The sequence below is a fragment of the Podarcis filfolensis genome, assembly GCF_964270895.1.
Source record: "Podarcis filfolensis genome assembly, chromosome: 4".
NCBI lineage: Eukaryota > Metazoa > Chordata > Lepidosauria > Squamata > Lacertidae > Podarcis > Podarcis filfolensis.
The window spans coordinates 10,260,098-10,272,829 of record NC_139607.1 but is presented as its reverse complement, the minus strand read 5'-3'; the positions used below and the strand labels follow the sequence as shown (position 1 = coordinate 10,272,829).

Below are 12,732 nucleotides of genomic sequence, written 5' to 3'. Positions count from 1 at the left end.
GGTGTTTTCTGTAGAAGAACCATTGACAAGTGTGCCTAAGTTACTGGAGGAAAGAAGGAAATATGGAGACATTGCAGGTCTTAAAACAACTAAAACTAAGGTTTTAGTGAAAAATATGGATGCACAGGCAAATGAAGATTGGCAGATGGCCAGTGGGCTGACAACTGAGAAAAAGGTGAAGTATCTGGAAATATGGTTAACAGCGAAAAACTCCAATATATTTCAAGATAATTATGTAAAGGCATGTAAAGATATAAGAAAAAATCTTGAGTTATGGGGAAGAATGAAACTCCCTCTAATTGGAAGAATTTTGGTTATAAAAATGAACATTTTGCCTAAAACGCTATTTTTATTTCAAACTGCTCTAACAGTAGGCAGAACAAGATGCTTCAAAGAATGGCAAAAATATATTTGTAGGTTGGTCTGGCAAGGGAAGAAACTGAGAATTGAATAAAAAAAATTAATAGATATATTCAATTTTTCTAAAAGTATTTTTAACAAGAAATGTGTTGTACCACTAATTAAAGGATGGGGTGGTTTCTTTTTTTAAAGGAAGTAGCGCCAGCTGATAAAGTAAAAGTTAAGATGGACTGAGGGGGCAATAGGTCAATATGTCATTGGATGTGTCATAACTAAATCCACTCACTCTTTTCTTTTAAATAAAAAAAAAAATGGAAGCGTGGTTTTAAGACTGCTTATGCTTGCAAAGAGTTTTGTCTGGGCAAGGAATGTCTTAGGCATTACAGCACTCAAAAATTCAAGCTCCTCCTTGTTGTATAACACAATACAGCCCAATTCATTGATTTTTAGAGAAGATGGACTTCTCTTGCCATTGCTGTCTGGAACAGATGATCAGATTTGTTTCATAGAAGCATCTGCCCAGATAGTGAGAGCTGCAGAGATCTCAGAAGCTGATAAATCGTCTTGAACGACGGTCTTACGAAGTTACATTGAAGGAAGCAGGTGTGTTTAACCTGGAGATAAGAAGACTGAAGATCTCATGGAAGGTTCAAAAGGTTGACTGAAAGAACAGCAGATAAGGAAGTTGTCACGTTATCCCACCATGATAGGACTGGACAGAATATGTTTAAATAGCAGTGTGGGGCAACCCTTTGGCTTCAAGGCACCTGAGGCAGAAAATCTAAAGATGTCACTTCAAAAAGCTATTGAATATGCAGGCACAGCCACCAGGAAATGCTTCAGCTCAAATTAAAATGAATGGGGGCTGTGCAAGAGCCAAGATATTTCTCCTCATCTCCGCCATGCTGTCTCCACTTTTAGCTTAACCTGCTTCAGGATGACTTGGACTGCAAGATTATGGGAGGTTATATACCTACATTTCTCTACCAAAAGCCTTTTTCTTTTCCTAATCCGACCAGACAATAAGTAGGGGGTGGCTTAACAGAAAGGTTCCTGTTTAAATTTGTGAAACCCACTGCGGTTCCAAAACCCAGCATTTCCTCAGCTAGTTCTGTTATTTGCCAGGTTGCACAGTTGCACCACCAAAGCTTCCCCATTTATTTTTTACTTCTTCAAAACAAATGCTGATCATGAAAACCCAAGAGTCTGACAAGCTGGGGTCCTTCCCGTTCCAAAAATCTCTCGCCTCCCCCCCTTTTGCAGCAATTATCTGAGTCAAAACAGAAAGTCCATGAATGTTCTTCCCCCTTTAAAAGCTATATACAGTATGCAACTATCCAGAGTCCAAACTGTTCCTATTTTCTGATGCCTGTCCCCTCTCAATTTTCTATATGCTGTTTAAAATCCAATATTTCCTCCAGCGGCTTACAACATCTAAAAACTATGAAGAACCATATAAAATATAAAGCAACTGCAACCACAACAGCAAGATCTTTCAATTCTTTCTACAGCATTCATCCCTTTCAGTGTTAGGAAAGCAATTCAACCGCCTCACTGAAAGCAATCCTGAATTATTATTTTTAAAAAAGTTTTTTGAGCTGACCTAAATGATAGCAAGGAGAAGGCTAATTCTTTACCAATTGTATACCACTGAAAAGGTCCTGCCTCTTATAATTGTCAGCCAGTCCTTCATCATTTATAAAGCACAGATGGGGAGATATCCCTGACTACAAAAGGACACTCTGAGAGCACTCCCAGATTGTCACAATTTTGGGGTGGGATTCAATCACATGATGACACTTTCGCCTTGCCCCATAGCTGAGTGGGAGGTTTTGCGCAACAAACCTGCTTCCCCAATAGATCAGACTTTTTTCTGATGTGGAAAATGTAGGACAATGTTTGACACAATGGTATCTCTTCTTCTTCTTCTTCTTTGGCGACCACTTGTAGCCAAGTAAGATTGTCTTCCATAAACACAGTTTTAACAGTGAGTACGTAAGTGACTGTGGAGGCCAGTTCTGGATCCACACATCCTTCCACAGTGGAGACATAGGTTTCCGGGCAGAAGTTGATCACGGTGATGGTTTGCCAGACATGACTTCCTCTTAACTTGTTTCTCCCTTTGTCCTGAGCGTCTTTAAAGCTTTTTGGTAAAAGCTGTTCTCCAATTGGAGTGCTCCCAGGCCAGTGTTTCCCAGTTGTCGGTGTTTATACTACATTTTTTAAAGATTTGCCTTGAGAGAGTCTTTCAACCTCTTTTGTTGACCACCGGCATTACGCTTTCCATTTTTAAGTTCGGAATAGAGTAGTTGCTTTGGAAGACGATAATCAGGCATCCGCACAACATGACCAGTCCAACAAAATTGATGTTGAAGAATCACTGCTTCGACACTGGTGATCTTTGCTTCTTCCAGTACACTGGCATTAGTTCACCTGTCTTCCCAAGTGATGTGTAAAAATTTTTGGAGACACCGTTGATGGAAATTTCCCAATAGAGACCAGACTTTTTTCTGACATGAAAATGTAGGATAATGCTTGCTTTGACACAATGGTATCTAATCTCCCAGCAAACAAATCAGGTTGTATGTTCAATAAACAGATAATCTGGAAGGAGCCCCAGTCCCTATTTGCCTAACTATGCATTGGGAAGTAGACCTTCGAGTTTGTACTTCTCCTTCCATAATTCAGGTGAATGAGAAGATGAGCCTGTTGGGTTGAAGAAAGATATGAATCCTCTTCATCTTTAATCCAGCCGCCACATTTCTTGCCCCAGTGTCATGTTCTGTTATTGTAAGAGTCATAATAGGGGATTATTTACATTTTTATTTCTCGGGTTTAACACCAATTACTCATCTCATTTCAAGGACAGGGATTTTCTATTAAGATGCAGAAAGAAAACTGCTGTTGAAAAAGTAATGTGGCACATCAAACCAGCCTTTTCTGAACATCACGGCACTCCTCTGGCGCTGGGAATGTAGTCTTCTTCCTACAGACACATTGCAGACTTGAAAGCCCTTCCCTCTAAACCTAGTTTGTAAAAGTCCAGCCTGGTTTTGCAGCCACAAATGTCTTCACAACCAAATGAACACAATCGTATTTATTACGCCAGTCTTTTTACCATCCTGGACTGTAAGGAGTTAATCTGTGCTCTGCTCTGTGCCAAAGTGAAGGAGGTGAAGAAGCAAATTGTTTTATTTTCTAATCCCAATGCTGGCCTCTCTGTGTGTTTTTCCCATTTCAGCTGAAAAAGAAGACACCTGTTAGCTCTGTAAATATCATCAGCCATCTAAGATTAGAGCTCCAGAAGCTCCCCCCCCCCCCGTAAGTGCATGATAAATATTTTGCTTCAAAATCATTTCAAGTGCACTTACAGGTGCTTGGTATTGATTAGAGTAATTGAAGCAGAATAGGTAAACTCAACCCATCACCACCTCTGAGACGTGCATTTCTGTTTACTCTGCATCCAATGCACTCCTACCGCCAGTTAGAGAAGCGCTGTACACACAACATTAGCCACTTACCCTGTATCTCTCCTGCCTTTTCTTATGAAATCCTGCCTTTTGATATGTCCCCCTCCTCCAAACCAGCTTTGATCTGAATTGAAAGAAACAACGACCTAGCTATGTTTTAAGTCGATAATGTGTACAAAGCCATCGAAGTAGAATGAGCCAAATCGAACTGTCTATAAACAGTGAATCATGGGTGTAGCCAGGATATTTTTTTGGGTGGGAGGAGCTAGGACTGAGCTACCTGGGACGTGAGTGATCAGTTTGCAGAAGCCACGCCTATTGCTCAGGCAGGTTGCCAGTTGCGTTATTAGAATTCACCATGTCTTCATCCAAGTGACCTCAGCAAGTATTTCAGTTTCAAATATTATGATTATTTCTACTTTAAGTTAAGTCTTTTTATTTATTTACTTGATTTGGGGGGCACCTGCCCCCCTGCCCTCTGGCTACATCCATGTAATGAATACCACCAGGGGGGAAGTGGTGATGTGGCGTTTGCCCGTTTGTTTGAAAATGTCTGTACAGGGAGGAGAGGAAGAGTTAAAATGTATACCAATAGGAAAGCCAGAGGCAGAGCCTACCTGTTTATAAAACGGCTTAGCCCAAGGTTTGGGTGTGGGTAGTTGGTTGGTTTCAGTGGGTTGGCTGGTTGGGAAAGGCAGTTGGAAAAGCAGTTGGCCGGCAGTTGGAAATAGAGAGACAGTTAGTGCAGTTGGTTCTTGTGTGAGGGTGTTAACCCTTGCCCTCCTAGTAAGTGTATATTGGGTATGTGGCAGGCAGGCCTATCAAGGGGAGGTAGAAAAGATAAAGACAGAATAAAATAAGACTAAGAAGGTAAAGAGTAACAACATTTGGAATGCGGTTAAAGTTTGTTTGTGCCTGCAATAAATACACTCCTCTTTGTTAACTTGAGAATCTGACTGAGACTAAGTTATTTATTTGGGAGGACCTGGTTGGTGGCAGCGGATTAATGGTGTATGGGTCAATAGTCCGTGAGACGACCGGGGGCTCCGTACGAATGCCACAGGTGCCAATCTATCCAAACCCGCAAGCAGTATCTGGAGCCACAACTCTTGGCATCCCCAACTTTTATCAATGTGTCTCTTAACATTTCATATGTTTCCGAGCCTGACTATGTAATATTGCTTCTCTTCTTCTTTAGACAGGCTTGCCAATGTTGCAGGCTACTTTCCTGTTTCTGATGATGAAAGGTCTATCCAGTGGTACCTAACTGGCTGACAATGGGTCAGAACAATTGTATTTGACTCCTAGTGGGCCTTACATAATTTTAATCATGGGGTAACCTTTCATCGACAAAGAGAATAAATTGTGCTCCCACAAGGCATGCATGTATGTGAGTCCATGTTTTAAAGTGACCTCTCTGTTTGAAATCTGTCTGCCGCACCCTGGCCTGAGAGAATAGGTTCCACAAGTGTGAACTCCTCTACCTAGATAGGGATGTCTTGATTATGGCGCTTGATCTCCAGCCATGAATGGCTTGGGTTATTCTCTGGCATAGATCATGGATGCAGCACCTGTGGGCCTCCAGACGTTATTAGACCACAGTTCCTCTCACCTCTCACCTTTGGAGTCAAACAATATTTGGTTTCTCATCTCTGCTGTAAGATTTTCCAAACCTAGGCGGGGGCGTGGCATGGGTTGCCAGGGCCACACAGAGGTGAGGAGGGGGGAGGGAGGGAAATGGATGTGGTATGCAGCCTAACAGTGTCAGTGTCACTCAGAGATCACAGCCACAAAGATAAGAAAAGAAAAGTCATTCTGTTGTCTAGAGAGGTCACTTCCTGGTTCACATTTTCAATGGAGCTCAGCAATGGCCAGTACTGGGTGTTGAAATTCTGCACCCCTAACCATTTTGCATGCTATGCCACTGAACATAGGGAATGTGCATCTTAAAGAGCAGGAGGGATTGAGGCTTAAGTCGTCGCAGCTTGTTGGAAGCACGATAACTGAACGAGGGTGCCCAAAACTCCTGGATGTTATCTTTTCTCGTTTTTCATTCAGAGAGGGAAGAGGAGTCAGAAACAGCAATTGCACTTTGCCTTTGCTTTAGCAACTTAAGATTCAAGCCACTAGGGGCTCCCCTTTCCTTGTAAGAAAAACCCAACAGCTTCCGAAACAAAGGGATTTAGGATGGGAGGGGCAGTAATCTTAAATCTGCAATGGGTGATACTTGAGCACAAACAAGGAGGGGAGCATTGTGTCTGTGGGTAGGGTTTGTGGGGCCATGAAAGAAACTGATGGCATTAAAAAAGAAAACAATTGTGCATAGGACACATGTGTCAGAATGTTGCATTTATCTTGCCCCTGAAACCTGTTGGAAGAAATAATGCTAAAATAAAATAAAAGTGTGTGTGGAGAACTATACTCCATACTTACAAATTGATTGATTGCATTTATGGTTATGTTTTTAGTTTTATATTTAATTGATTGTATGTGGCCTAGGGTGTTTGTAATAAGGCACCTAATAAATGTTAATAAATAACTATATATTGTCCTTCTTTGCTGAGAGTGAGCTCTAAGGGATATTTGTGTGTTGGGGTGTGTGTGAGAGGTGGGGTGGGCTAATGACATTCAGCCTTTTCAAGTCTGTGAAAAGAAATGGCAGGCAATACTTGGCTGTTTGCTTTCAGGTATTTGTTATTCATTCCGAAATGGCAAGCTGGAAGTTCACAGCAGTGTTTGTATGAAGCTCCAAGCTGTCCGCCTGCACCATAAATAGGTTCTCCCATCAGGGGAGAGAGGGAGGCATCTATTTCCAGTGAAACCACTTAGTTCCAGAGGTAGCATCTCTAAACGCTGCATCTCGCTCTACTTAATAGTCTCTTACGTCAATAGAAATGACAGCAAAAGATGACAAAGAGATTAAGACTGTTTTATGTAACTGAATGGTTGAGGGAGCAGGGGCTGTAATCTATCTATCTATACATGCATGCATGCAAGCAAACAAACATACAGTACATACATAAATAACATTCACACCACCCACGATGATAGCAGTGCATTTTTGGGAAACTGAATCACTTTGTTGCTCAGTCAAAACTTTTTCTGAATATTCTATTTAAACTTTCTTTTTATTTTTACATGTATCTACAAAACCTCCATTCAACAGGACATGCCAATAAAATACAGCAGCACGGAAGATTTTGGAAATTTGCAAAATGAAATTAATACGTAGAGAACAATATCCTTTTTAAAAAACTTCTTGAGGTAGCTCCCCCCCCCAAACTCCCACTTCTCATAAAAGAATATTCAAATAAAGATTTGGAGGTAAAAGTTGCAGGGCGTAAGTTTCTTAAAATTTCCTCTGATCCATCTTACCTTTCCCTTGACCACTGCCTGTTTCCAAGTCTGGCAGGTGGTAACAGTATTCACACATACCCTCTTTGGGCTTTATATTTATAGTGTAAGAGAACATGCACATGAAGAATGGTGCTGGCTGAGCTCTTCTCCCTTGCGCACAGATATCTGAAGGGAAGGATCCTTCCTGGGTACTGTCTTCCACTGAGGTTCCAGATCAGATGGAAGACTGTGCACATAAAGCTTAGCGCTCCCTTCAGACATGCGCAGAACATCCATGGAGACCAGGGAAAAGTGGCTATTCAGCACAGCAGAGGCTGGTTGTGTGTCTAGAAACTTAAGGGCTCATCTAGCCAAAACAGAGCAGTTTAAATTTCAATGATTTCAATGGAAGACATTTAAGCCCCCGCTTCACTCCCTTATTGAAAGCAATAGGAGACTGTCTTGTGGCCTTAGAGCTCATTAATTCATTACAATCAGCTGTCTGTTTGCAGATTTAGCATCAGGCAGAAGCAGTCTGTGCATGTGAGGGCTGGAAGGTAGGAATATGAGCAATATTGTGCAGGTTTTCTGTGGAAGCCAGTGTCGTAATATTTAGTTCCTGCAACTGGAGTGAGAGGCTTAATAGTTCAACAGGTGGTACTGCTAACAGCTCCTTCTGGGGCAAATGGCAGCCTGGGTAAGATCTTCAGCAAGAAACCAACATTGGGTCCTGATCCACAATGGGTATGTGATCCAGATGACTGTTTTTCTTCAAACTAAAAGTGGCTAGCTTACTGGTAAGTGCTTATTGTCACAAACAGTTTAGTGAGCTGTCCCAGTTAGAGTTGGCCCCATTGGAATTGGTTAATATACACGAAAAGAAAAATGGGTGTGTTGAAATTTGGGGGGAGGGAGGGTGGCATCTTTCAACCATGAATACAATACAGTGGTACCTCGGGTTAAGTAGTACTTAATTTGTTCCAGAGGTCCGTTCTTAACCTGAAACTGTTATTAACCTGAAGCGCCACTTTAGCAGGGGTGCTCCTGTCACCGCCACGCGATTTCTGTTCTCATCCTGAAGCAAAGTTCTGAACCCGAGGTAATATTTCTGGGTTAGCGGAGTCTGTAACCTGAAGTGTCTGTAACCTGAAGTGTATGTAACCCAAGGTACCACTGTATCTCTAAGTTTGACTTTGTGTTTTCCCCAGCTGATCACGACAGGATCACCATGGAATGGGGTTAAAGTGAATGTGCTCTGTCTAGTGTGGAGTTCCAGCATAAAGTTTATCAGTGGGTGCAAGAACCTCACCATTATTAACAAAAAGAAGAATGTCCACTGTGATCTCAGGAGGTTATGATGAAAGAAAACAGCACTTTTTTTAAAAAAATGAAAGTGCTGGGTCTTAGCCCTGCAGTGCCTCCTGTAAGGGAGACTTGGTCCTTATTTATGGAAAGGCACTTTGTACATGCTCATATCAGCTTTGTATCTCTCTTAGGTTCCATCTTTCTTTCTTGGCCAAAGTGGGCAGGGAGCTGTGCTAAATGGGCGTGGCCAAAGGGGAAGGGGTGGGGCTACAGGACCAAGATCAATAATCCCCACAGCAGTGGCTGTTCATGCCTCTTTTAGATTCTAGCATTGGTTGAATGTCTTATTTTTCAGGAAAGCTTTTGGAGCCTGTTGTTGCTAATGTGCTGATTGTTCTTTGTTTTGATATCTGCCTTTTAGTTTTATGGGTTTTTACATTTTGCTATCGTATTGACTTTATGATTGGTGGCTTTTATTCTCTTTATGGATCGTATGCTATTTCAAGTGCCTTTTGGCAGAAGATGCAACTGAAAAGTCCCGCAATATAAATGAAAGCATGTTGTTTATGTGCAGTACTGGGTCTAGGAGAAGGTTGCAACCTGGAGCTCTTGTTTCTGCCTCTCTTGTGAGGTAGGATTCTTTAAAGACACCCTTGGGGTTTTCAGGTGCAGGTAATGCCCCAACCATGCATGTTATTTTACCTTTGTATGAATGCATGGACAATCCAAACTCATGATTATATAATGGGAAAGCAACTAACCTAGGTTAGGTCTCCTGCCTGGCAATTTAGTAGCATTGGGCAAAATGGAAAAGACCCTTGTTGTTCAACTCCAGATTTATAATTGCAATATTTGCTAAGGATCCAGTAGTGGTGGGTTGTATTGCAATACAAATAGAAAACAATATTCTGTAGTGAATGCTTAGATCCTAAAACCATTGTTCCATAGGTTACAGACATGAATGCAGTTAGCTTCTCTGTGTACATGAGCAGGGGTTTAGTTGGAGAACTTTTTCTGTTACTTCTCACAACACTTCAGTTTAACAACAAACTATGTCCCAAATCACTCTGTTTTTATGTAGTGACTCTCGGGGTATGCGTGTGTGTGTGTGTCTGCAAACAAGGATCCGGTCAGATAAGATTCTGACAGTATTATGGTTTGCATGCACACACTGCTGGATCAGAGACAGCCAGAGATAGATGAGTCTTTTGTGCAATGCAGCAGAGACCTTTTTACGTTCTTATGAAATACTTAGAACATTGCTGAGTTTATGGAAGTAGCTCTTAAGAGGTGTAGAGATGAGGAGCTTCAATTCCTCTTCATCATTCTCCTGGATACTCTGTAGCCCTGTTCAGGTATTAGGATTCTGTACCGGAGACATCTGGCTGCAGACTCCACCACCCCAATGGTGTGAAGGGGGCTTGCACATGCGTTGACTTGAACGTGCTCACAAGCCTCCTCATGATCAGGAACCTTATGAAATCAAAGTTCCCTTTCAGAGGGAGGCTTGTAAGTGAGACTGGAGGAGAAATTTACCGTAATTCTGTTCACAATTAGAGGCGAACCTACCTAATCCACAGTTTCTGAAACAATACTCGAACCAAAACACAGCTGTTCTTCCAAACTCACACTTCTCCAAGTTGAAGGCTGACCTTTAAAGCCCTAAATGGCCCTGGCCCAGTATAACTGAAGTAGCATCTCCACCCCCATCGTTCAGCCTGGACACTGAGGTCCTCCTCTGAGGGTCTTCTGCTGGTTCCCTCAGTGTGAGAAGCAAAGTTACGGGGAAGCAGACAGAGGGCCTTCTCGGTTGTGGCGCCCTCCCTGTGGAACACCCTCCCATTAGATGTCAAGGGGATAAAGAACTACATAACTCTTAGAAGACATATGAAGGCAGCCCTGTTTAGGGAAGTTTTAAATGTTTGATCATGTTTTTTACTATTCTGCTGGGAGCTGCCCAGAACGGTTGGAGAAACCCAGCCAGATGGGTGATGTATAAATAATAAAATTATTATTATTATTATTATTATTATTATTATTATTATTATTATTACAAAAATGAATATACTAGAGCAGGCTTGTCCACCTTCCAAGAGACTGCGATCTACTCCCACTATAAAAAAAAACTGGCAGTGATCTACCACTGGATTGACCAGATCTACCTGTTGGTCATCCCTGAACTAGAGTAAAGTGATCATCTTGGCTGCCCTCCTCTGCACATGTTCCAGCTTGTTAATATCCTTCATGAGTTGTCACGCCCAGAATTGGACACACACAACATCACCCAGTCATCCCCCTGAGCATTGCCTAGGATGCCATTGTCCTCTGTGGTCACTTTTGGGAGAGTTCTTGTCTTCTCTCCCACCATTAAAGCATTTCAAATTGTTTAATCCATGCTACAATGTAGAGTACAGTACCCAGTGCAACTGCATACCCTGATCTAAAAATACCACCTCCCCACTCTAACCTTTGTGATTTTTTTTGGGGGGGGCATAAAATAGAATCTGTATTGTTGGCCAATGATGATTTCTCTCTCCATATTCCATATTCTTTGCCTCCGTAAACGGGAACTGAGACTCTTGCTATGAGCTAGTGTGGTTCTTTAGTTCAGTTCTTTAATTTTCTAACTCTTTTTACCACATTGGCCCTGATATGTGGGGGGCTCAATACCCCACTGAACCAGGTGCCTCCTAACTCTGTTAACATTTAAAAGTAACTCCAGTTAAATTGATGCAAACCGATGGCAACATAACAGGCATTCAAAATTCAAAATAACTTGGTTTCCCTCCATCCCCTCCCACAATAGGTCTCTTCTGTGGAAACTTTATTGTACATAATGAATTTTACCAGAGTTACATGTCCCTGTATATATCTCCTCCTCTGGGGAAAGGCTTGCTGGAAATATAAATTAGCTTTCTGAGTAAAGAGGTGGGCAATTTGTGGTGCTCTGAAAGATATTCTGAGAATGTTCCGCCCAGGGAGCTGTACCTCATTGGAATGTGTGAATAATTTGACTTGATTAAGATAATTGGAATGAAAGTGGGAGATGCTGAGCCAGGGATGGGAAACTTGAAGCGACAGTTGTTTGGAGGTGTCTGTTGTGAGATGAGGAAGGGATAGCACAACTGATCTTACAGGGCCCAGCTCTTTAGGTGGTGAAGTACGTATATCACATCAGATGGTCATATAGCCTCCAGTTTTTAGATGGCAGTGCACATTATTTCGTTCACTTCAGAATGTGGTAAGCCAGGCAGACCTCACAGAACTCTAGCCCAATGGTTGCCATTAACCTGATTTGAACTGATTTTATAATGAAATGATTTTAGAATGTTGTATCATTTACTGTTGTTAGCCGCTCTGAGCCCGGCTTCGGCTGGGGAGGGCGGGATATAAATAAAAATTATTATTATTATTATTATTATTATTATTATTATTATTGGGGGGCTCCTTCTGCTCACTCTGCTGTTGAGGTACTGGACTTTGCCCCCAAAGCCAATGGCAACCAATTTTATTTTGAGAGACTGTCATCACTAAATGTCTGTCTGTCTTCTTCTAAAATTTGTCATGCCAACAATATCCATAAATAGGTTATCTTTTGGGTGTGCCATTTTTCTTTCTTTCTGCAAGCAAGTTTGAGCAAGGGGAATTGGAGTCTTGAAAATTCCACCCCTTTGGTTTCAGTTCTATGTGCAAGAATAAGCAGTGGAAAATTGCGGTCTGTGAAGAACCCACAAGATTGTGCAAAAAGAAAATGTGTTTGAGTCTCACTTTGCAATAGTGCTTAATTAGTATTTCTTTTTTAATGGAATACAAAGAAACAGTACCTTCTCTCTCTCTCTCTCTCTCTCTCTCTCTCTCTCTCTCAAAACTCCCAGTTGTTAACCCTGTGCAGAATCTCACCAGTTGCTAATCAATTGCCATTTCCCACTGTTCCCATTTTCACTGCAGATCAAAAGCCTGGGGCACAATTAGTTTATGTGCAAAGCACACTGGAACTCTGGATTTAAAACCACATTGTGTCCTTTGTTGCCCCCCAGCATGAAAAATGTATTGCTATATTGGAACACTGATGTGTTAAAACTAAGGCTTACGACCACAACAAAGGACAGTTGATTGGTGAACTCTGTAAAAACTGTTAGCCTTAGAGAATTACACATTCTCTCCATCTCTTTCCTTTCCCCCCTGTATCCCATACAAAACAGCATCTTGGATTGTTGTTTTTGCTACTCTATTTGCTTTCTGATTCCAAGTACCTATATTG

At 41.7% G+C, this 12,732-nt stretch overlaps 2 long non-coding RNA genes across 2 annotated transcripts in view; both read right to left on the bottom strand.

Annotated features, from left to right (window-relative positions):
- LOC310761305 overlaps positions 1-12,732 on the bottom strand; it is a 173,338-nt gene that overhangs the window by 147,295 nt on the left and 13,311 nt on the right. The window lies entirely within an intron of this gene.
- LOC310761301 lies at positions 667-4,749 on the bottom strand. Its single transcript, XR_014547353.1, has 2 exons — positions 4,448-4,749; positions 667-3,601 (listed from the first exon to the last, which is right to left on the bottom strand). It is a non-coding gene; the product is annotated as an uncharacterized lncRNA (long non-coding RNA).